This window comes from Tetrao urogallus, assembly GCF_951394365.1.
Source record: "Tetrao urogallus genome assembly, chromosome: 6".
Classification (NCBI taxonomy): domain Eukaryota; kingdom Metazoa; phylum Chordata; class Aves; order Galliformes; family Phasianidae; genus Tetrao; species Tetrao urogallus.
The window spans coordinates 21,391,677-21,416,521 of record NC_136819.1 but is presented as its reverse complement, the minus strand read 5'-3'; positions in this window follow the sequence as shown (position 1 = coordinate 21,416,521).

Genomic DNA, 24,845 nt, shown 5'->3' with positions numbered 1-24,845 from the left:
GTGGGAATGGACCCTCAGCATCTGAGATTTCTCTTCAGGCAAGTGTTACTACATAGTCCACCAAACAGAGAGAGAACATCCAAGCACTCCTCTAGAATATCACCTTGCTGCACTATCAAAACTCTAGGTGCTGATAAGCTGTGGCAGTTAAGCAAGTCTGTCTTCATATTATTAAGATTTGTACTCACTCTTTAACTAACACTCAGATAAAAGCTAATTATAAGAACAAACCCAAAGTCTGGATACTTCTCTACTGTCCTCAAACACTGCTCATGTTTATTGTAACAACCACCCACTATGTGCTGAGCATAAGAAATCCCATCTGCAGAACCTGGATGACTTGGTAGCCACAGTAATTTCAGATGTTTAGATATAGCAACAACATATGTCTGGAAAAGAAACTTTCTGTTCTTTTAGCAATCGTTATGTTTCAGTGCTAGATACGTGGCATGGACCGCTTTCTGATCTGCTTTCTCTTAGAAGGGTTCCTGTTTTTATTAGTCTTGATAGAAAGCACTTGTCTTCTCCCCACTGCTACTCACTGTTATAGGACAATGGTCTCTTTCTCTGGTGCGTAGATATATAACTAGCAAGATCTCAGAAGACTCATAGCTCTCTCTAGTTTAGAAAACACAATTCCATCTGATTGAGATAATGCATAGAATTAAGCAGGATCATTTTTATGCTTACAGTGCAATGACAGCTAGATCATAAACACTGTAAAACCTTCTCTGAGTTCTCCTGTACGTGAGGGGACAACTGATTTAATATAAGCTGTTGAGACTCTGTCTGTTTTGTGGAAACTGAGTGCCATGATCTAGTACTGAGGAAGGCAGCATGGCCTACACTTAGATGCTGGCCACCAACTCAGTAGCACATGATTCAAACTAATCCCGCTTGGTAAAATATCTGCAGGAAACATTATCTCCTAAATAGGCTGTTTGTGCTGCTTGTCTCTCTCTCTCAAAGCACAGCTACTCATTTCTTCTCATTTCTTTCTCTATATTCACTGAAAGACTAAAAAAAAAAAAAAAAAAAAAAAGTAAATTTGGTTTTCTTTTTCTCATCCGCTAAGTAGAGCGTCTCATAGTCCATAATATAAGTCTAAGGCCTTTATGAGTTATGGCTACGCTGTTAACAAACACAAAGCTGACAATGATCTGGTATCCTCTCTAAGCATTCTCTTCAAAAGAAGACCCACTTGCAGTGTCAGTTCAATCTAATATTTTATTTCCCATCCTCCACTATGGCACTGATATATATTCTCTGCTGTAATAAAAAGCTGTCATGTTTCACCCTAGAGGTGGCTTCTTTTAATATCAAGATCATGTAATGAACTTCAGGAATTGCAGGATGAAAGACTGCACAAATGTACACACTTACTACAAAGAACTGTCTCATAAAGCAATAAGCTTGGGATGTTTGAGGGTTTTATATTTAATTAAATGATTCCTTTAGAACCTGAAACAGAAGCCTTTTTTCATTGTTGTTATTTTTGTTTTTTTCTAAAGGACTGTTTCAAAGAAAGTTAGCTCAGAACATTAGTCACTGCTGTCAGCTTCTGTCAGCTTCGTTCCCCTGTGACATGATCTGAAGGGTTGCATGCAAAATGTCGTACCTATCCCTATCCGAAATGTGCATCAATGGTTACCTGAAAGGCTGTGGATGAGAAACTACCATCACCTGCTGAGTAATTGGAACAAGGAAGGAGGACACTGTGTGCACTGATTTGACAAAGAATTAACCTGTCTCCTGTACTGTTAAGTTGTAATGGGCTCATTCATTACTCATACAGCTCTGTGACACTTCACACGTTAGGAAATGATACCTCTGGTTTCCTTCAGGATGTAGCTTGCCCAATGGATGGGAAAGAAGCAATGGGAGCCAGACAACAGTGCTAGAAAATGAGAGCTAATTAATAGTGATATTTACTGGGATAATAATTAATTGCCTTTTCACAGTATTGTAGAGATTTAAGAGCGCTACAAAAATATTCATTAACCTTCAGAATTACCCTTTTGAGATAGGGAAATATTGCAGTATACCAGCATGTTGCAATTTGCCCAACAATGCTTTAAAACAGACAGACAAAAAAAAAAAACCCCAAACTTCTCCAGTTGCAGTGTGCATACATATTGGGAAAACAAGGCTGTGCAGAAGTCATTTATCTCCAGCCCAGACATGCCCATCATGCTGTAAGTGGCTGATGTCTGAGGCACTGGCAGTCAGCACAAAATGGTGCCTAGCACCCACCTCTGTGAGCTGATGCTGGCTCAGTCAGCCAGTGCCTGAATGCAATTTCTCCTCTAGTAATTACCCATGCTTCACTTCATCAGCCCCCCCATATCAGAAGGCTGGCCCACTTCCCTCTGCTTAAAATTTAATCAGAGATTTTACTGCTCATCAACAGCTTAACGGGAGCAGTTAGAACTCCGAAACTTTGCATATTTTGGCTTAATTATTGCTAACAGACAGATGCCACTTTGTAACACTCTCCTTCCCAGCCCTTGCTCCCTGCAGCTGCTCAAACCTGAAATATAAATACACTGGTTAAACAACCAATAAGTGGCAAGATGATTAGGGATTAGTGGAAAGACACTAATCTCCTTATTTCTGCTTGACGTTTAATTTTTGGTTATCTTTGCTAAGTTGCAACCTATACCTCTCATTTGGCAAGATCATAACTCCTCTTATCCCTGCTCTAAAGCAATAGGTAAAATGAGACAGCAGCCTAGAACTGAATAGATGTTGAATGGTCAGTGCGTACTGCTCCTGTGCATGATCCACATACAGAAGCAGCAACCTGTAACAAGCTAATTTAAATATAGACAGGGAACAGCTCCCGCTGCCCTTTGTCCAGGAAGACTGGTGTCAAGCTTCTCATTTGACCTTTAGGATTGATCAGCAAACTGTTCCTTTAAGTACAGGAAAAAACGTCACTGTAATTTGTGATCAGGATTTCAAATGTGACACAGGAGATGTCTACATTTGGGCCAGACTTACTATCTGTCTCCTAATCTTCTCACTTTCCACAGTCTCCAGAAAAACCATTTTTATGAGCTCTTCTGTGGTCCGAAGAGGGAATGCAGCCAGTGTGTTGAAAGAGAACCTTGATGCTCCACCTTCAAAATTTTCCCTGAAGAGTGAAATTCTGTCTGCACTTCTTTTCATATGATAGAACTATCCTTTGAAATGGAAGAAGAAATAACCTTCCTGCAGATCTGCATTTTCTGACTAAGGGTTAAACCTTGTGGATTGCATCATGCAGGATGTTGCACTGCCATTTACTTGTAAAGTAATTTGTGAGGTGAAATTAAGTCAAATCCAAAAGCTGAGCTAACACCAAATCCCAATCCGTGTCTTTTTACAAGCTTGCAACTTTTATCCCACAAAAGCCCTTTTGCCTTGACAGAAAATCAGAGAGGACTGGGACTGCAGCTGCTGTCGGCTCTGCCAGACCTTTTACGTCCTCTGAAGAGATGAGAAATTCTGAGTTAAGAACCAAAGTTCATTACTTTGTTGCAAGAGAGATTCCAGCCTCCACCATGCTGCTTTTGAGGCTGCATCTGGCCAGTTTAGCAACAGTAGCTCTTCAAGCACTTCTTCATCATCAACTCAGCGTAAGCCATGGCGCGACAAAGTCAGTCAAAAGCAGACCTGATTCTGTCCTCTGTTGGAATACAGGCAGTAATGAATTAGCAAGCAGAGGTCTGATAGATGTTGTGGAGGACTCTGCAGCAAGATTCCACCTTTTTTTAAGATTAATAACTGGTTTGTGCTCTTTAGATAGTTCAGATGGTCAGCTCTTTAACCCAGCTCTTATCCAGCAACCTCATATTTACAAAGGGGGTAACAGCTCCCAGATTTCAGAGAAACCCCAAGACTGCTCCTAACTTTGACAGAGTCAGTGTAAGCTTGACTAAGATTTAAAACCAAAAGAAGCTTTCGGATGCTTTATTCCTATTAAAGACTATGTACAGGAGAGGAGCTTCTTGATATTTTTAACTTCTAATAGGTGAGACACCTGAGGAGGCTTCAAGGCTTCAACATTAGTTAACAGCCATTTTCTTTGTCTTTGCTTTACTGGTTTCCCCCCTGCCCATTGCAAACATATTTTTAGATACACTAAGAATCTTTTTTCCTTACCATGGCAACAGTTGACAGTAGTGCACGTGTCTTTTCAGCTTTCTTTTCAAAACATGGCAAGGCTGATTGGACGCATAGTGTCTGTGGATTTCAGAGCACAGTGACATTTGCATTGCATACTTACGGTTTCAGACTTGGCTAAGTTTCAAATGCACCTTGTTTTATGGAGATTATTTTTGTTCCAGTGATAAATACATCTGGGTTCATTGATTTTTGCTACAAACTTGCTGCATGACCTTGACCAAGTTGTTTAATCTACCGCCCCTTCATTCCTATTTATAATATGGGTACTTCCTTACCTTTCAGGTTGCTAGGAAGCTAGACTTGTTAATAGATGTGAAGCTTTCTGGAACTATCATGATAAAAGCACTTAAAATGTCACAATTAATTTATATATCTAACTGACATCAGGTAAAGACATTTGTTAAAAGAAAGGACACATGTCCTTCCCTTTTTGAGAGACCTATAACATCACAAACAGCTTTTAGTTCCAAACACTTCATCTGTAGAATATTCACCCTTCAATGAACAACAAAGCTTGTGAATTCTGCAGCAATTACATGTTCTTTTGCAATGCATTCTTGAGGGTTTTATTTTTAGATATGGGAATAAAATGACTCAATTTTCCCCCTTGTTGTCTCCTGTCTCAGCAAGCAATAAAATGTCAGTGCTGTGGTAGGTAATGGGAAGGAAAAACATCTCTATTGACTGAACAGAGTTATAGCTGAATATTTTCATGAACACTCCACTTGTGCCTTAAGCACAACAGACACTGCAGGTAAAAGATATCTGAGATAAAGAATGAACTGAATACAAACAAAATCATTCATCAAAAGGGAAAATACCATCATTCAGAAGGGAAAGTTCTACAGACTACAGTATGTTTCTGCACTTGATTTTTCTATACTGCATCTGACAGGAGCAAGTAAAAGATGAATACTGTGTCCAACAAACAAGAAGATATGCTACAGTAATCTAACCTGTCACTGAATTTAAACTGTGAAGCAATGTGCTTGAAAGAATGCCATACTACAGGTTTCCTAATTTGGGTAAGGCATATAATTAGAATTAGAGAGATAAATCACAGCTCATGACTCTCGATGTTCAGTTTGGAATACCAAGATGTGTTAAACACATTCCATGTATTAAATACTAAGTAAAGCCACAGTTTCCCAAAGCCAGTCTGACCAATCATGTCTTTAACTAGTATGGGCAGCTTGAAAAAGTTCCTTAACCTTGCAATTGCAAAACAAGCTCATTTAGGAACCAACTCTTGTGTCTGGATACAAATGTAATTGCCTAGTGATAAGGATAGGAATTATTTTAGCAAATCCCCAGCATCATACAGAAACTTCTAGCTGGTCACCTGTGTCTCCTCCCATATCTGCAAGCCCTTCAGTTTGGTTACAGAAATCACAGTTCTAGATTCACTTTTAAAAATTATCTAGATGGAAAATACACACTATCCTTTGAGACTGAGAGTTGACGTTGTATGCCAACAGCTTTGAAATTTCCTGTCCAAATGGCTGACCTAACCTTCTCAATTTCTTTCACGCAGGACATGAGAGCTACACTTGAAAGATAAGAACACACCTTGCCATATAGCATAGCTACCACCAGGCTGTTTGATTAAGAAAAACAATTTATACAGAAAAGACAAAATTCAGGATTTTTTTAACTGGACATATATTACAGGACTACAAACTTCTTTCCTGAAAGGCTACATGCATTCAGGTTGCTGCACTGCTCCACTGAACTCATCTACATTCACGATCAAAGGGATAAGAAAAAACAGCTAGTAGGAATAGCCAAAGATTGCCTGGCATGTTAATGAGGATACTGATTACATAGCAGGGATGGCATAGTGGGGCTGTGCAAGTCTGCATAGCTTCTGTCTTCCTACTGAGTTGTACTCATGGAGTGTGTAATTAATTGTTACTGTTCATTTATTTATACAAATCAATGAATTTGCAAGTGAGTGCCACCCAGTGACAATCTAACAACTGACATAGACAGTAAAGGCAAAGTTTCCTTCTGAACACCAAAAGGAACTTTCTGTCAGCTCAGTTCAGGCTGACTTGCAGTCTTTCTAAACTGCACCATTTGTCACTATACACTTCATGGAGATCTTATTCAACAAACTACTATTAAGTCTTATTTTCTTCAAAAAAAAAAAAAAAAAAAAAAAAAAAAGAAAAGAAAAATAGACTTCTCTAGCTTTTATGGGGGAAAAGAGGGAACGATATTCTGGACAGAAAAAAAAAAAACACATTCATTTTCATCAAGGGCTACTGAACCTTGCTGCCACTGCCTTCTTGCTGAGGCCCTGCTTTTCCATTCTGGAGGGAAAAGTAAGCTTACTTACATACTTAACGTGTATTTTGATCCCCGCAGTTAAACTCAATTATTCTCTTAAATACTCCCCTGAATCAATGTATTAATGCACATACAAATTCCATAAAATATAGTAGTTACCACTGTGTGTACTAGCATTTCTATGAGCAAGCATTTTTGGTACAAAAACTTCTAATAAAATTGTGTTATTATTTTATTAACGGATAAATTGGAAAATATGCAATGAAGATTCACTTTGTACTTGTAGCAGGCTGTTTGGGGACTCATTGTAGGTAGCTGAAACACTCTGCTGATGCAATTTTAGTATCAGAAATGCCACAAATAAGTTTTCTAGTGAATTAGAAGATGTAAGGAAAAATTAAGAAAAATGGAAACTGATAAATTGCAAAAAAAACCACCCACTATAGCTAAAGCAACAGTTGAGCACAATTGAAAGCCTCTGAACTGAAACCACTACAATCCATTTTTATTGAAAATGTTCTGTATCTCCATATAGAAGCTCTAACTCCTATTATGTTTAATTATTTCTGTCTACAGCTAGGGAAACTACACTTTCTGCTGCGGATTCACGAGTGTATCAATCCAGTTCCATATCAGCGTAAGTGCCCTGAAATTAACGGTACTATAATAGCAATAAAGGAAGACAACATTGTCTGACAGTATGCCAAACTCAAAAACTGCAGCTACAATGACTTCTAATACTCTTTAGCTAGTTTAACTGTTTAGCTAGTTGGTAGACATTTGAATTTCAGCACCTTAAACTTAACCTGAGTCTTCTGAAGTAGCCATAAAAAGCAACAAAATCCTGAATTCTGAGCAGAAAAAATGGTAATCACCTTATATTCATAAATTGCCTTTCATTCAAAAATATCGAAATGTACTAAGCAACTTTTCATTCTATATAAAAAGAATATTTTCACTTGTCACTGAAGTGGGAATAAGAGCATACAAAAAATATTATTTTAGAGCTTTGCATGGGAATGTGAAGTTCTGCCTTGTCCTTGCTGTTGGCATTTAGCCTATCCACACCTTACATTCACTGAGCAGCGTTTAAGGCCGTCTTCTGTCCACATTCACCTTAAAGTAACCTGAAACATGCATGAACTGAACACAGATGAGATTTGGCTAAGCCAGAATGATTACTATTTGCCCAGAATGCTCACTGTGCCAAAGCTCATAAGAGGCAATGCAGCTCAGGCTGGGCTCAGCCCTCTTCAGGCACCACTGTCAGATCCTGGATGCAGGAACAGCTCTGCAGCCCACACTGACTGGTCCACAACGTGCAGGGGAACAAGGCCCCACAGAGCCCCATGGTGTGCTCTAATTACCCACTGCTGCCCTTAACTGCTCCCAGATGGGCAGTGTCTACAGCTTGTCTGAGACAGGATGGACACACGAAGATTGATGCAGATGTGTCACCTTCATATTTTTCAGACTGTTCAAAGCATATCAAAAGGGACCACAAGTTCCATAGAAATACAAGAGCCAAACTCACATTCTAATATTTTTAGTAGCATGGTAGATTTGATGTTTGTTTTCTTTTAAAAGGATGTCTTGTCCTTAAAAAAAATAAAATAATCATGAAATGCCTTGCCATGAGTGAGGTCTTTTTAATTGCTTTTCCTTATCTGAAAATTCCAGCCTACATTACTAAAGAGAGCCACTTCAAAGACAAAAAAGTGACAAAAAATGCCTTTTGAGTATGCAGGCAACCAACTAATAAGTACTGAGTGAAGCTCTTGCAATTGAAAAAATAATGCTTTTAATTCACCTAATTTCATCTGATTGTATGATGCAAAACATTTTTTTGCCACTTGCTACCACCACAACTGCTCTTCCAGGAAATTAATACCTTACTATTCCTTGGCACAGCAAGTATGAAGCATGCTCTGCTCTTTTCCACTTTCATACGTGTGTTAGTATGGGACAGTGGACTCCCACAGTTTCTCTGCTTTCTGGAGCCTCTTACTGCCTTCTCCTGTTCATTAAAACAATTACTGGATTCACTACGGTCAATAACCTTTCTTTGTCCAATACAATTAATTCTGAATGGGTAACTAAAATTACACAGCTTAGAGTATTTGTAGAAGAAAAAATTAAGAGATAATATTCAAAATAGAATGCATGCCCTTTTAAATAAGATTAAAGAACGAGTATATATGAGAGGTAACAAAGATGCAGGGAAGGCTCTAGTTCATTAGTTCAGCTGCAAAGAGGCTGACTTACTGAGGAATTAGGTTGTAACAGGACACTGAACCTGTGACAATTTCAGTCATAATGCATCAGCATAATAACAATTGCTTCCTCTCTTCCTCTTTTTCACCACTAAGCAGCTCTGGGGGTGTTTTGTATGAACTGTAAAAGGTCAGGCCAATATTTATGATCACATGTTATTCTGAGAGTGAACTTCAGAGCCCAGTCACTGAAAAATCTATTTTGGTAGGTCAGTGGAGGTAACTGCATTGTGAGAGCAATCTGGCAGGGTAGAGCTTTGAGGTGGAAAACGGCTTCAGGTGCCCAGTGAAACCAGTGAAGTGTTTATGCCCTGTTTTGCTCAACTTTTAAGGTCTGTGATTTCAAACACATGTACAGGAATCAACAGCAGTTAACCCAGGGCTTGAGAAGGAATGATCACTCAGCTGAAGATAATTAAGTCAAAACCCAGGGACAAGGGCATACATTTCTCATGCATGAGATCAATATAAACTGTCATGTAAATACAAAGGTATTATTGATAAATCCTCTTTTCTGATTTGGACCTCAGGCCCTCTATCCTTTACAGCCCGTCTTCCTTAAATTGCTACATTGGTTTAATGAAGCATAGCGCTGAGTTTGTCTAGATAGACTTCTGGTAGTTTCTGTTTCTATTCCCCTTGGCATTTTTTCAGATGTACCTGAATGAATTTCAGGATTAAATAAACCAAAATTTTCTCTCCATCCTCAGTGTATTAGTTACTAATCTTATCAACTTGGTTTGATAACCTCATGACTACTGACAGCTGCTTACAACAGACCAGTATTCCACTTGGAGGTCATCATATAAGTGTTGTGTGTGTATGAATGCATACATCTAGGAAACTAGATGTAAAAGCTATATACCCTTCAGTTCAGCCTTCACGTGCTGAAGCAGCATTCTGTAGGAAAAACCACAGCTAGTTTAAAACAAAGTCCCATTTCGGTCTTCCTTAACTTCAGTGTGGAATATTCATTTCAAATTAATTGCTGATGAGGTCTGAAGGTATTTAATTTATCTGGGTCTGTGCCTCCTCATCTGTAGAAGGCAAGAATGAAAAGCTTTGCATTCCTGCATTAGGTATTGGGCATTTGAAGATTGAATCTGTTATGTATCTGTTGGGATTTAGAAGTGTGATTTGATGGGCTCCTAGGTAAGAAGGAGGATTAGTTCATGATGCTGCTGGAAACATAGTTCAAGATTTCTTTCCAAAGATGTACTATTAAACCAAGCAATCTCTACCAAGAGAGAAACTATCAGGGAAACTCCTTTGATATATTCACAAAGAATTCTTCTTCTCAAGATACTATGACTCACAAATCAATGTTGCAAGCAGCTTCCCTCCCCCCCAAAGACCAATGTGTTTGTTATTATCTTGCAGCATCTCCTGAAATATATTATACTACATAAAATTAATACAGGTGCCTTTCTTTTATTATTATGACTTACAATTGATCCTATTTTATTTATAGCATATGAAAGTAAAATGCTATGGACTGTGTCCTATCTGTAATTACTTCCAAAGGCTTTTTATCAGTGCAAAGAACCAAGCTGTTAGAGAAGCTGTGAGTGCAACTCCATCAGAGAAAATAATAATCACTACCTTTTCCATCCTAAACCTAATTTTTGCATCATATCCTTCTTGCTGTAAATTGAGATGACACAGATGAGCTGAAAGATGGTCAGAGCAGATGCCACAGTTTTCTGACTTCCAGAAACAAATGTTCACCTGAAAAATTGTCCACAGATTTAAACTGAAATTACCATGTAGAAAAAAGGTAAGAAACTTGCAGTGATGCTTAAGAGGGGAAATGTCAAGATGCTGAAACAAGAAAATAAAACATGCTTTTTTCCTTAGTGTCCACTTGTTTTCTTACAGTTAGTTTTATCTTAGACTTTTATGCAAGTTCATGTATTTTTGCTTTCTTCAATGTATTACTCATGCATTCTCTAAAAAATTTTTCTTATTCACTTTTATCTTGTACAACCTATAACTGAGAAATTAACTGTAAAGATATCCCTGTAGTCACACTACTGGATTGACACTGTTCTGGATTTCTTACCAATATCAGATTCACCAAGATCCATAGACTCAAGATACACACTCCTATGGACGTTATTATTCCTGTAAGACAGCTTCTACAAGAATAGGGTTTAGATTCAATTTTGGGATGGAGCTACTATCACGAACTAGAAGGAAGATGGGCTGGATGAAATCTGAGGAGAGCAATGTAATTTTTTCCCTTTTTTTCCAGTCAGAAAGAGATAATCTTTTGTGCTTCCAGTCAAGAGATTTAGAGTGAGTTTCACATAGTCACCATGATGTTTGTTTTAGTTTTTACATCCACTGAAATTTATAGGGCAGTCACAATAATAAAAAATAAGTAGGAATTTGCAAAGTGGAATGACAGTTTTGATGTCGACATTGTCAAGTAAGTAGCAAGTTAAAGTCCTCTTGCAGTGAATCTTAACCATAACAAGGTTTATCTTTCTGCAGATGCTGAGAATACGAGTACCAAGTAGCTTCTCAAAGCAGATAATTTTGATCTGATATATATTTAAGATTAAGAACTACAAGTTTGAAATTCCTGTGTGAGAATAAACAGAAGTGAGTAATACATCCTGCATTAAACAGCTTTGTCAAATAAATAAAGTGGATCCTCTCCTCTGTTACTAACACAAACACTTATATAAGCAGAAAGCCTTTTTATGTTTTACTTTTCAGAGAAGTAACAGGACATATATGCAATTATGGAGCAATGTCTGCTCTTTCAACAAAAGTTAGTCCCACTAAACACACACTTCACACTAGTACGACTACCCAAATACTCGAAAGCTTCAAATAGTAAGCATTTGATAATACTCCATGTGTGAAGCATACATCTCCATTTTACGGTATCTTGTGCTAAGTAGTTCAAAGCACTTGATAACATTCAGCTGGAAGAAATTTTTTATACTGGTGTTTATTTCTTCTCTAGAATCTCCTTAAAACAATATGCATATGAAAATAGTATGCTTTGTCTCTGTCCTTTTCTGCCCTTTGCTTACTAAGAATTAGGTAATGGATCCTAATTATCATGATTTAAGACTACGAAGTAAAAGAAAGAATCTACTTAAGGGCACAAAATAGATCTGCATGTGATGTTACTATTCCTTTTCTTCTATATCAGTGTCTTTGACAATGCAAATAAATCAGTTTCACTTCTACCTTTGGTAGCTGGCAAGTTATTTTGTCAATAGCGGAAGAATCCCCAGAGTGAATTATGTTTAGAGTCATTCTTTTGTCCTTAAAAAAATAAATAAATAAATAAAAGCAGCACAGGAATTTTTTTTTTTTTTTTTAAACAGGAAAAAAGTAGAAAAGAACAAAGTGAAGTTTTACATTTACATTTAGTAAAGTTTATATATCTTTCACCACCATGAATAAAAATTTTTTCAACTGCATCCCTCAGTGCTCATGGTGCTATTGAGGAGTATGAATAATTGTTTTGACTGTTTTATCTGACATGAATGCATGAATGCTGCTTCCTTATTTCCTTACAAGACACCTTTGGGATATTATTATCCTACTCTTCTTCTAAAATATAGTAAATCAGCCTATTAAGCGAAAGCCCTTTGAGAAGTAAAGGACTGTGCATCCAGATGAAGAAAAGCTGGCTACGTTTATAACAGTAGGGGGCTAAACTTCTCATATAGTGGACATTTTTATTCCTGCTTTGAAAACATAAGATGCCTTCAGTTCTATCTGAGTAAAAATGATCACCTTGCCTTACATCATTTGGGGAAAGGAAGAACTGCGTTTAGAAAGATTGTTTAAAAAACAATCTTGACTATGTTGTCAGCACCACTGGATTTCCATTTCATATTTTATCTGTTTACTGACCTAATTACGAAGTTAGTATGCTGAACTCAATGTATTTTATGCAGTTCAAGCTGTGGGTGCAAATGGGGTTATTTGATTTCAACAGTTATTCAGTTTACCATGGAATATATCAAAATATGACTCTGTAGGTCTCCATTAGTACTCATCTGCTCTAACTCAGACTACAATGGGTTAGCAGAATCTGAAGTACATCACTCTTTTTCCCTTCAGAATGTAAGCATGGTATTAAATGAGTAATTCCCCCCCTACATGAAAGGGTTAAATCTAATTCCACTGCATATGTAGAAGGTTTTCAAAAACACATATTGAAATCTAGATTAAAAAAAGGCATGCAATTGTATTTTCAACAAAATCAAGAAACAGAGGTATATGTTGGAAAACTAAGGTGGCAGGACAGAGGGTGGAGGTAATTATCATAAAGTTAAAAACAGGCTTCTCCCCAGGGCTACTCTGAACACTTCAGTTAACAGGATGAAGAAGTAAAAACATCCTTTTTTCCCTGTATATAAAATTCAGTACGTTCTTAAACTGTTCTAAGAACTATTTGTAGATAAAGCACAGTAGATAAAGGTAGGTGGGAAGAAACCTGAAGGAAAGTGATAAAATGATAACATTTGGAAGTCACAAGGGAAGAATAGAGAACAATAAAACAATGTACTTCAAGAAACTCAGTGCAGATCTGAATCTCTTCAGAGAGTGAGAGCTGAACAATGAATAATATGTGGGCAACAGAATTTTTATGCTTGGTGTTCTTCCTTCTAAGTTTAAGTTGACTTATCCTGTTGAAATTTCCATGACTTGGAGCAGGCTGAAGCAACTGCAGATTCCAAACAGTAGTCTTTTATAATTCATGCAAGACAATCAGACATCAGAAAACAAAGAAAAGTATGTCTTTCAACAGGATAAATGAACATCTTGGGATAAAGACAGCAGCTTACTAAGAGTTTCCTGAGATACTTGAATGAATAATTCAAGACAGTATTTGTAAGCATTGAAATTTTAGTAGGGATATTAATAACTAACAAACATTTGTTAAATGTACATTGAGTGACATCTACTTGCATACCTTATTTAAGAACATAATAGGCTTTTGAGAGTAATAGAGAACACTTGAAATCACATAGCTAGACTTCAGTAATAGTTCTGACCCGTTAGGTGGCTCTTAGAAAGTCTAGAGAACAATGCGCAAGAAATAAAAGCAGTTGTACAAGTGCAGAATCTCCTGCAAAAATCAGCTGCTCAGTAAGTGATGAAGAGTTAAACCAAATACCAATGAGTTAATACCTAATACCAAAGCCAGCAGGGCAAGGGCCTCCCTAGCTAGCATCACAACACCCAAGCAGAACAGAACCAGGGAAAACAGCCAGGTGCAACTGGAAGTACGGATCAACAGACACATCCATGGTGACAAATTGGATCCTAGGCCAAGCCAGAAAACCAAATCACAGGTTACATTTAGAGAGAGTAACCAGTATCAGATGCAGCCCAGCAATCACAATACAGATTCAGACCGATAAAGCAAGACCAAAAAAATAACACCATGAATCAAGAACAGAAGAATCTTCAGATAAACCCAGCTATACCTTAGCAGGAGCCAGCATAGATCCCCATGGCCTACAGGCATGAGGGAATGTGGTGAGGCCCCAGGAGAAGCTTCTCTCCCTTATTATTTCTATCCTTATAGATTATTTGTGTCTTCAGAGGCCCTGACAGTTGCAGCAATTTTATGTCAAAATGGTAGTAATGTGTGGACGTAGTCCGTCTTGTACAGTACGTGATACCTGAATGACTGAGAAAGTCCTTAATTCTATTTGTTGATAGTACTGCATGATGATTAAAATTTTGAATGAGAATTTAATATTTTTCTGATATACTGGAGGAATGGCTTGAAATAGCAGAATGTAATTTAACAATACCAAGTGAAAATTGTTACATTTCTGTGTCTAATCTAAGATAGCAATACTCAACTCTTGCTAAAATCAATGGAGAAAGGAAATCATTAAGGGACAATGCATAGCACAAAAAAGTACACTGCCACACAGTGTAATGAAGAGATATCTCTATGAGCCACGTGTTTTAGCAGCACTAACTCTTTGGTGCTAGCTAATGTAATTGCTATTTAGTATAGCAAGGTGTTCTCGTGACATTTAGAGGCGTGTGTTAAAAATAAGTCAAATAATTTACAACCAGCTAGTAAACACAGATCTGCATTTCAAAAGTCTAATGGTTAGTGACTGTAACTAACAGAAAAAAAATAATATTCTAGACTGTAATAATTTTAGCTTCTTTTCTGTTTCTGCCCCTGCCCCCTGAAATATTCTTTTGGACAAAATTACTTTGAGGCCAATGCTACCCCTCGTTTCCCTCTACCTCTGCATCAGTGCTCTACTTTGAAGGAGCACAGCTCATCACCCTTGTACTTGACACTGTGCTGTTTTGCTTTTTTTTTTTTTTTTTTTTTTTTTTTTTTTTAAATAGTTTCAGAATTTTCTGTATTTGCCATGTTCACACATCTCAAAGTCAGAAACGTATAAGCAATGTTTTCCTGCCTTAAATTTCTAGCTATGTGAAATGACAAAAACATGTAATAGGCATTCTTTGTATATGGGAGAGTCTTGCATGTGCTGCAATTCAGATTACTAATGGCTATAGGCATAAAAGCGTAGGGTTAGTTGCATGGGTACAAAAGATAGTTTTGATAAGCTATTTGTAGAGGAGGGACTCCTGTCTCCTATGTGGAACATCTTGTATCATTAGATATGCTACCAGATTAACTTTCATCATCCAAGTTACTGTATATAAGTTTAGTACTCAAGAAGCTGTCTCTGCCCTTGTCAAAACCAAACAAGCCTGGTCTCATATTAAAACACCTAATTAGTGTGTTTTGGATCTTGCAGAGGCAAATCTGAAGACTCCTACAATTTCAGATGTCCCTGTACAAAGCATATTAATCATAATTGTGTCATGCAATATTTTGCTCTAAGGACATAAAACTACACCCAAACAAAGCTCAGAAGACGAGCACTAGGTTTTATGGTAAAAACAACACTTTAGCAGAATTAAAAGAATGACAGATCTTGCATTTTCAACCATTTAAAACACTCCTAGACTACTGTTCAGAAAATGCATGATAAATAATAGAAATGAGTCATATAACATTCGATCTTAAAACTGCCATATCATTTAAAACTAAATTTTCATTTTTGAGGTTGTAATGTACAAACAGTTTTTTCTAGACCTACACTTCCAGCTTCAGTGAGCACGGTTGGAGAATACTGAAAGGGAAAATGGCACACTGTCTGGAACATGCAAGGGATTTTGGCTCTTAATTCACATTGCTATATAGTGCATTTAAAAAAAAAAAAAGTCAGCAATGATTTGCTTAGCAATCTTTTTGCCATAATATTACTTCTATTTTACTCATTCTCAAAGTCAGCCTAATTCAGACATCCAAATATACAAGGTACATAAAAACAATGATAAATATATCAACACATGTTATAAACACCACTTGATGTTCTAATAAACCAAGTAATGCCTATGTTTAATACTTGAGAGCTGCTCTGAAAGTAATGCCTCCTATTTTATTATGTTGGTCCATGATGCCAGAGGCAGATGTTGGTGGTATGGCAGTAGTGGCTAAACCTTCCCATCAATATCCCATTACATGTTGTTGCCATGTAACAGATGACAGCAGAAGGGCAGTCTAACAAAATGGCATCTGACTTGGAAGTGTGTCTGAAGTAAAGGTGTGGGATTTAATTCCTCAGTGTGGAAAAAGTGGCACCCATTGACATTCATTGATGCTTGCTGAATGTTGATGGAGACGAAAAAGCAGGTGTGAGCACAGTGAGACATTAGGTGGTGCATTTCAGCAGTGGCAACACCAACAGCGTGTCACCTCAGCTGGTGCAGATTTTTCCTGAGTGCATCATGCAGGCTCTTGTTCATCACTGGTGAAAAGGTATAGCTAATGATGGTGCCTAGGTTAAAAAGTTTTTTTGTACATGAGAATTTGCTCTATCAAATAGTGTTATTGTGCTCTTTGGAACTATTTTAGTTTCCATGGAATTAATCAGGATGCATTACTTTCAAAGAGAAACTAAGTAGAGGAGAATGACTCATTTATTCCCATAGGTGTAAGTTAAGCAACTGTCATGAATTTAACATCAATTTATAGCAATTACTGGCCTGGGCATTATATGCTAACTCTACCTGGCTTCCAATTCAAATCAAAGAACACTCTGATATCATGCATTTTATTAAAAAATATTTATAACTACACAGTACTCTGAGGTCTAGAAACAGATTCATACCTTGGGGAAAGAAGCAAACAAAAAATTCTACTGGAAAAGCAAAACTACTGTTTAATGCTCAAAGCCTCAGTGGTCTTAAATTTGTAATTAACCCAGCCATCACAAAATCCTCATACTAAAGGCTAAACATATCTCAAATACTCTTTCTTTCAGGACAAAACAATGCTACTGAAATGCTGAGTTCTGAATGTTCTTCAGGTCCTTGGTGAAAGCCAAGACAGCTCTGGTTTACATCTGAAGAAACTACTAAGAACATAAGACTCACTATCATTTCAAAGCCTACTCCTGCTTTTTGATTTCTTAGTTTCAGACCTGAGCTCAAGGCACTTAGATCATTGAGTAGAAGGCTGCTGGCCACTCTGCGATGCCAGTGGAGTCAACAGGAGACAGATTTACTCAGAAAACCAGCAATTTGTGTCTCAAGTTCTCGTCCATAGTCAAAAACTGACTCTGTAAGACACTCATTTTCTGTTTTAACTCTCCAATAAAAACAATCTTCCTGGTTCTAAATTTGTTTTTTTACATGAAGTAGACTTTTCTGCCTACTGCATGTAAGTGTGAACTTCCTGAAGAAGCTTTAGAAGCAAGCTCGCAGAACTTGTATGGGAACCATAACATTAGAATTCCATAGCTAATTTTTCTACCTTTTGGGGAAAAAAAAAAAAAAAAAAAAAAAAAGTAACACTAGCAAATGATATTTGGGGAGTAGAATAGCTAAATGTTATGGGATATTACATATCTGTATGCATCCTCGTTAAACTATCAATGTAGAACTCGAGTGTTCCTCTCTATTATTTCCTTTAGAGTCTTTTCTTCACTTATTACTAGAATGAAGGTATTAGAAAGGCCAAAGAGATACAATAGTGCCCTTTCCTTTTGCCACTCTTAGAGTTCCTTCCCCCCCCCCCCCCTCGAGATTTCCCTTTCAGTAACATTTATTTCAAAGAATTTTAACATCAAGGACAATGTGGTACCCAGTTATTTGACTGAGGTAGACAAAGGGTAGGCTTCATGCACCGTTGCATATTAAGCAAAAGAGCAGGAACACTATTTTCCAAGTGCTAGATAGAACTGAATTTAAACAAACTCTAATAGTTAACCAATTTCAGAGCAAATGAGATGTTACACATTGAGGCTGTAGTTGATGATGGTGCACTGTTTGTGATTGGATCTCCCTCAGTGCTTGCGATTGCTTTTAATGCAGTCTTAGAAACATTTTCAAGAATCGCTTTACCTGGCCCTAGCAGAGGAAAGAGAAATGAAAAGAAAGTCTGCAACATCAGAACAAGCCTTTCTGGAATTGAGTTCACTCTGAAACTTGGCTACTACATTTAACAGAACAGGATGAGCTCAACTGTTTTTTTTTTGTTGTTGTTGTTGTTTTTTGTTTTTTTTTTATGCAAATTATTTCTGTCAGGTAATAAGGTAAACAGAGAGAAAATGCTGAGACTGCAGCACAGACTGCAATACTGTAGATAAGCTCTGCTTACCATCTCTTAATGAGATGCAATCTCCTTTCCTTTTTGTATTATGAAAGCTAAGAGATGTTTTTGTGTTTCAGACCAAACAGGGAGATCTACACAACTTAAAATATTCTTAAAATGTGCTTCACCTCTTGTCAACCTCAAGAACGTGGGTTTTTTTTTGTTTGTTTGTTTTTTTGCAAATGTTCCCTTGGTTACTCAGTGACTACCAGAGGTGATCTATTCAGCATTAGTCAAGGCTATAGGAAGAACCCTCCAAAAGTATTTTGCACTCTGCCATCAACTTCCTTATTGTCTACAAGTGAACCACTTCAGGCATGGCTGCAGTTTACAGTCAAGTACAGCATGGAGATTCCAAGCTGATACATTTGCAAGGCATTACTTAAGAAGGAACAGAAAATCATGAGATCTGAAAGCAATCTGGCCACATCTGACACCACTGTGCCAGACCTTGTAAGTTCATTCTTATATCATTACAGTTTATTTGCTCAGAGGCTGTGCTGAGATTGTTCTGTTTCTGGTTCTGAAGCAACTATGAACACTATTACCCCAAGGAGGTATGTTTCACACTTCACTGCACAGTGCAGACATGCCAATAGTCTACCTCAGCCTTGAAATCCTACCTGTAATTCTACCTGTAAAGTAGGGACAATGATTTGACCTATAAAATATAAAGATGTAGAAAGTAATGCATTTTGACAGTTTCCCTACAGTTCAGTACAGTGATGAGGGCCAGATGAATAATGCAGATGTTTGAGCATTGTTGCAAGACTGCAAAGAGTCCTTAAATTTGATTCCTCAGAGTCAGTGGATACTTTTGAAAACACCACTGACTTCGCCAAGTTCTAAGGTGATTGTAAGGCCAGTACTGATGTTAGGACCTGGAGGACACTCAGAAACATTAACAGCCCTGAGCAGCCTCACTTGTGAAATTCTCCCTCCCCAATTCCTCCACAGTCAATAGGCTCAGGGGCTTCAGGCCTGGAAATTCAGTCCTTCTCTGATCTGTGCTGCAGAGATGCTGGTTCTCAGCATTAACAGCATCACATCACAGCACTATCTCATGCAGACTTTGTTGGGACCGCTCAGATGAGGCAAGGTCTCATTCTTTTGCCATGCCTGAGGTTGTCGCATAGTCCTGACTCAGCCCCTTCAGGTGTGTGTGTGGCAGGGAACTCCTTGGCTGCTAGCCTCTGTTGCTCCTTGACAACTAGAACTAGATTCAAGAAAGCCTGGCCCTCCTGCTTGACATTTTTATCAGAACACATCCTACTCTCTTCAAACATCACGTGCAGCTACTGCAAGACTAGTCAGTTGGTTACTTCCACCCAGTTTCAACCAGTAGACTTATGCTGTTTCTCTGGACTCAGAATGGTTGAGAAACAAGGTGGCACCTTGTTTCACACTGAAAGGCAAGACACAGAAAGCTTCAGTAACCCAAGCCTTGCTTGCACTGAATTAGAGATTACAATTATTCATGTTCTCAACATTATAAAAAGCCAGGGTTTTTCCTTCATGCAGCTAGAAAGGTGAGGAAATTGATAGTCTGACCATGTGGTAAAGAAGACAGAAACAGCCTCCAGCCCTTTGGGAAATTAATTCTTGGAGACTGAAAACCTCAAATTACCCAAAGGAGAATACTGTTTAGCATTGTACTGTGAATCACTAACAGGTAACTCTACCCCTATACGTTTCTCTTAGATGCAATATATATCTCTTAATCATTTTCTGTTTATCATAAAACTACCAATGATAGCAGCTTGAAATCTCAGACTGAGACTGTCTAAATTTTTTTGCATTGCTCTTCAGACTTCTTTAAAACAGTGTGCGATTTTCTTTGGACTCAATCTGCCTGAATTCCAAATCAATCAAGAGGTAAAATGTTGTGTTCACCTATTTACTCTTTTAGTTACAGGCGGGGGAAGATGCCTCCAGTGGGGAGTTGCAAAATTACATTTGTTAACTAACTTTTTACCCATACCACAGATATGACTTCTCCTAGTGATTATTCCTCCTATTTTAGGAGAATCGCACCTGTCTGTGTGCACATAAATCTTAGCTAATTGGAAAATTTATGTCCAGTGCAGATATTTGCATCTGTCTGCTTGTATAGAAACAGCTCCTTGACAGGTTCTACAAACTATCAGTCTGGGTCAAGTTAAACTATAATAATTGCTTCACTGACTTTAAAAGGAACATACTCTGATGATGTTATTACTGCAGCAATTTGGTGTAAACCCATCACCATAAAATCCTGATTCCTACTGTTATATCTATCTCTACATGTGCTCTCATCTGCTTTGTCACTAAAAATAGAATACTGCATATAGCTACTGCAAAGATAACTCTTAGCATGAAATATCTCTTTTTCTCCATCTGGTGTTTTAACTCAATTAAAAAATTAGAATGCGAGTGACTGATGTAGATATAATAATTAGACCTACTTTCCTCTTCTGAAAGGACTCTATTTGCAACAAAAGTGCATGCACTTTAAAAGTGTAATGAAGACGTTAGCTAGATGATCCTTACTACATCTCTACATGGTAGCAATTTCTCTCTGCTTACTCATTTTTCACAGTAAGAGAGATTCTTAATTTTTGTCTTCATCTTGTGCGAGGCCATGAGATGACAAGTGATATCTTTTGTGGAGTGGCATGTTTATGCCTTGTAGCTTTGTGCTTTTCATGCTAAAGTTAAAGGCCAACAGTCTAGGATGGGGTCAGTGGCACTAAGATACAAAGTTGACTCAGAGACATGTAATATTCACAATTCCAAGAGTTCTCCTTTGTTTCTGTATAGAGTTGTTTCTGCTGTATGTTGTTTCTCCTTTGGTATTCCCCTGCTTTGGTTGTCTCTGTACTTCTTAAGTTACAGATCCTGGATCCCTTTAAAATGGAAAAACCCTAAGCAGTGTTCAGAAATGTTCTCTCTTATATTCTTTACTGGAATGGTCATTGTGAGATTGCTGCCTTTGAAGAAGAGTTAGGTAAGACATCCTTCAAATGAGGAGACAACTTACTGAAGATTTGTAAGGCATATGCAACTTTGAACATATATAAAATAAGGAAGACAATTGCTTTGGGAAGACAATTGAAAAAGTAAGCTGGTATACCTTTAGTCCTTCTCAGAAGAGAACTTCTAGCTTGGCTTTTAGTCTCCCCTGAAACAATCCATCCTAGGATATCAACACAAAGGAGAATGAAAAAGAAAAAAAAGCTTTCCTTGTTCCTTTAATAAGCTATGTGCAGAAAACTGAAATACTGCCAGGGATGTGATTCACATTAGAACATCCTTTCAGCCTTCTCTGCAATGCTCCAGTCCTTGTCAATGTCTGGTTTCTCTGTCAGACAGATTTAGTGCAGTGAACTTAAAAGTCCTGGTGAAGAGACTAGACATAAACCTTCCAGTTTGTTGCACAATGGAATTACTCTGTTGTAAACGAGCAATGAATAAATGTACAAAAGAAAAACATAACTTTTTGTGGGTTCATATACTATACAATAAAAATATATAGTTCCCCAGTTATAAAATCAATCAAAGTTTTTCAGCCATCCCATATTTTTTACATGCCTTCACAACTGTGAGCAGCTGCGTCTACATATGTTCCTTGATTTTATGCCCACATTACAATGGCATCAAAGCACTCCTAACTGTGCAGGCACATTTTTTATTCACCCCCAGCCTTCTGTTGCTGGGACAGTAAATGCATTTGATGGAAGAGGAACAGGGGCATAAGGATAGTGTAGAGTTTGTGATACAAAGACTCTAATGGAAGTTGGGAGGAATAAATCATATTTCCTACCAAACTATGGCACAGTATCCTGTATTTAGCATTCAGTCAAACGTGCTCAACTTGGCAGGTCTGTTTTATGAAAAGGCTTGTTTATCTTTCATGATGGAGTAAAATTTTATATAATTACTTTGGTACCAAGATCTTTTAAATTTATTTTTTATAAATGATGGCAACAATTCTCATAGGTGAAGTATAGAAGAATATATAGTAACTGATCCTATTTAATTTGTCAACATCAATCTTCTAAGAGAACAGGGCATATACCATGCTGTACCTGAAGCAAGTTTCTGAAAAAGGGAGGCCTTAATTTAGGAAAATAATTGAGTATTCATCTAATGTATTATACAAAAGCCAGCTACAATTTTAATCCAGTTGTAATTAATTCTTCACATGTTTTAAAATCTGTCATTTTTAGACTTTGGAGAAAATTCCCACATTAATACTTCCGGACAATTATAAGTACTAAACACAACTGGCTTTTCAGTCTGCATGATGAACTCCATTTGGAGTTGAAGGACTTTTCTGCTTACATGCATGATGGCAAACTTCAGGATTTGTCTAGTCTTATTTTAAACAACTGATGTACTGAGGTTCTACAATCTCCTCCTGAAAATAGCCAGCCACAAACCAATAAACACCTTCGGTAGGAAATACTTCCCAAGTCCAGCCATAACCATAGCTCTCATTCATTGAGAAGGCCAAAGAAGAGAAGAGAAGTTTGTGTATCTTTAAGCATCAGATAAGGAGAAAACTTTTTTGCACTCTTGTGTATCTCTGCACAGAGGGGCAGAAGCAAGAAGTGTATATTCCACCAATGAATACGCTCAGCCCACAACATTACTTGTGTGCATACAAACGTGCTCTTCAAGTCAAACAAACAGCTTTTAGCAAGCTTATCTAGACATAAAGGCAAATCATAGAATTACAGAATTGCTTGGTGCGGAAGAGTCCCCAAGAATCATCAAGTTCCAACATCCTTGCCACAGGCAGGGCCACCAATCTCCAGATCTGGTTCTAGACCAGTCTAGAATGAATTGGGGTAGCTTATATCTCACTAGAAACAAGTTAGCACAGAGCACTGACTGTAATTGAAGCTGCTGTAAGCCAAGAAATCCCAGCATGAGTCCATCATGTTGGTTCTCTGAAGGAGTATATTTTTGTCTCTCAACTGAATTCATCCACCCATTACAGAATCCATTTTTAAGGCATTAATGATGCATACACATTCAGATGTCTTTGCCAGTCTTCACTGTGTGTTTATCATAAAAGGAGTTAGAAATAAAAGGAACTAAGGGAAGGAAAAGAAGTGGCAGTACAAGAATCCTATTTAAGTTACTGCTATCAAATCTCATCTCACAAGCTAAATAGTACAGTAATTAGGCAGTATTTACAATGCAATAAAGATAAAGCTAATTACTAGCAATGTGAACTAGATGAGGCTCTTTCTCAGGGAAAGTATTCAAGGATCAGCTCAGAGCAGTAAATCCTTCAACAACCTCATTTGTCAATTATCTTCATAATCTTATTTCTTATAATGATTATCTAATTTATTACTACCAAACAGGACAAATCAGGAGGTAAAACAACTAAGGCAATCAAGTGAGCTGGAGTTTGTCAGCCAAACTGTATGCAGGATTCAGGTGAGCAAGAAGATGCCATGGCAGTTGATACCAGGGGCAGAAAATCTCAGAAGAAAAAGGCTGCTGTTTATGGGGCTGCATATTGGACAGGACTGTGAGTAGTTATTATGCATTAAAAATTCATGGAGTTCTTTTCCTCAGAAGGTCTTCCTACTAAATATCATGGATTTTCCAGCCACATTTAAATATTTTAAAGACTTTCAGAAGAGACTGATAAGCTAGATGATTCTACTAAGCCAACTGATAAAAACTAGCTTAAGTATATAATCACTTGTTCTAAAATTAAACACGGAACATTGATTTTTAAAAGCCACACCAATTAAAGTCAGAGTATACAGGTTGTAACACTATAACATTATGGAAAGTACAGCAATGATAGCAGGTGACAAAGCCTTTGGCTGAAGAAATGAGGACAAGGCCAAACACAGCAGCCATGGATGCAGACAGAGGAAAAAAATTTGCTTACCTTTAGAAGGCCTCAGGTATGCAGGAATCTGTCCAGCAAGACACCTTTGTCTCTACTGCCAACTCTTACATGAGGTCTGTGAAGGGGTAGATCCTGGCTTCACCTGTTCTGGTCACTCAGGTGTACTTCATGCACCTGAGCTCCCCTGGACTGGCCCTGCCTTCCCACCAGGTGCTCAATCACTGGTTCAGGCTGTGACTTAGCTTTTCTGCTACACAGGTGTTTCTGTGCTCTCTAGAGCAGCCTTTGGCTGTGGGCAAGGAATAATCTTGTGGTATGCTGATTTTTCTGGTATACTGGATTCTCAAAAGTAATTAAACAAGTTTCTTAATGATATCTTCTTAAATTAACAAGACACAGGTAAAATCAAAGATCATCACACAGTTAATTTGATTAAGCAGCAGAAAATAATGGGAAGGAATGGCCAGTGTTGCCAGTGGAAGGAGGTCAACCAATAAAGTCTTTGTCATGCCTTACATTCTTCAGCATAAATCTACCTTGGGAGAAGGCAAGTTCTGCTTCAGAAAGC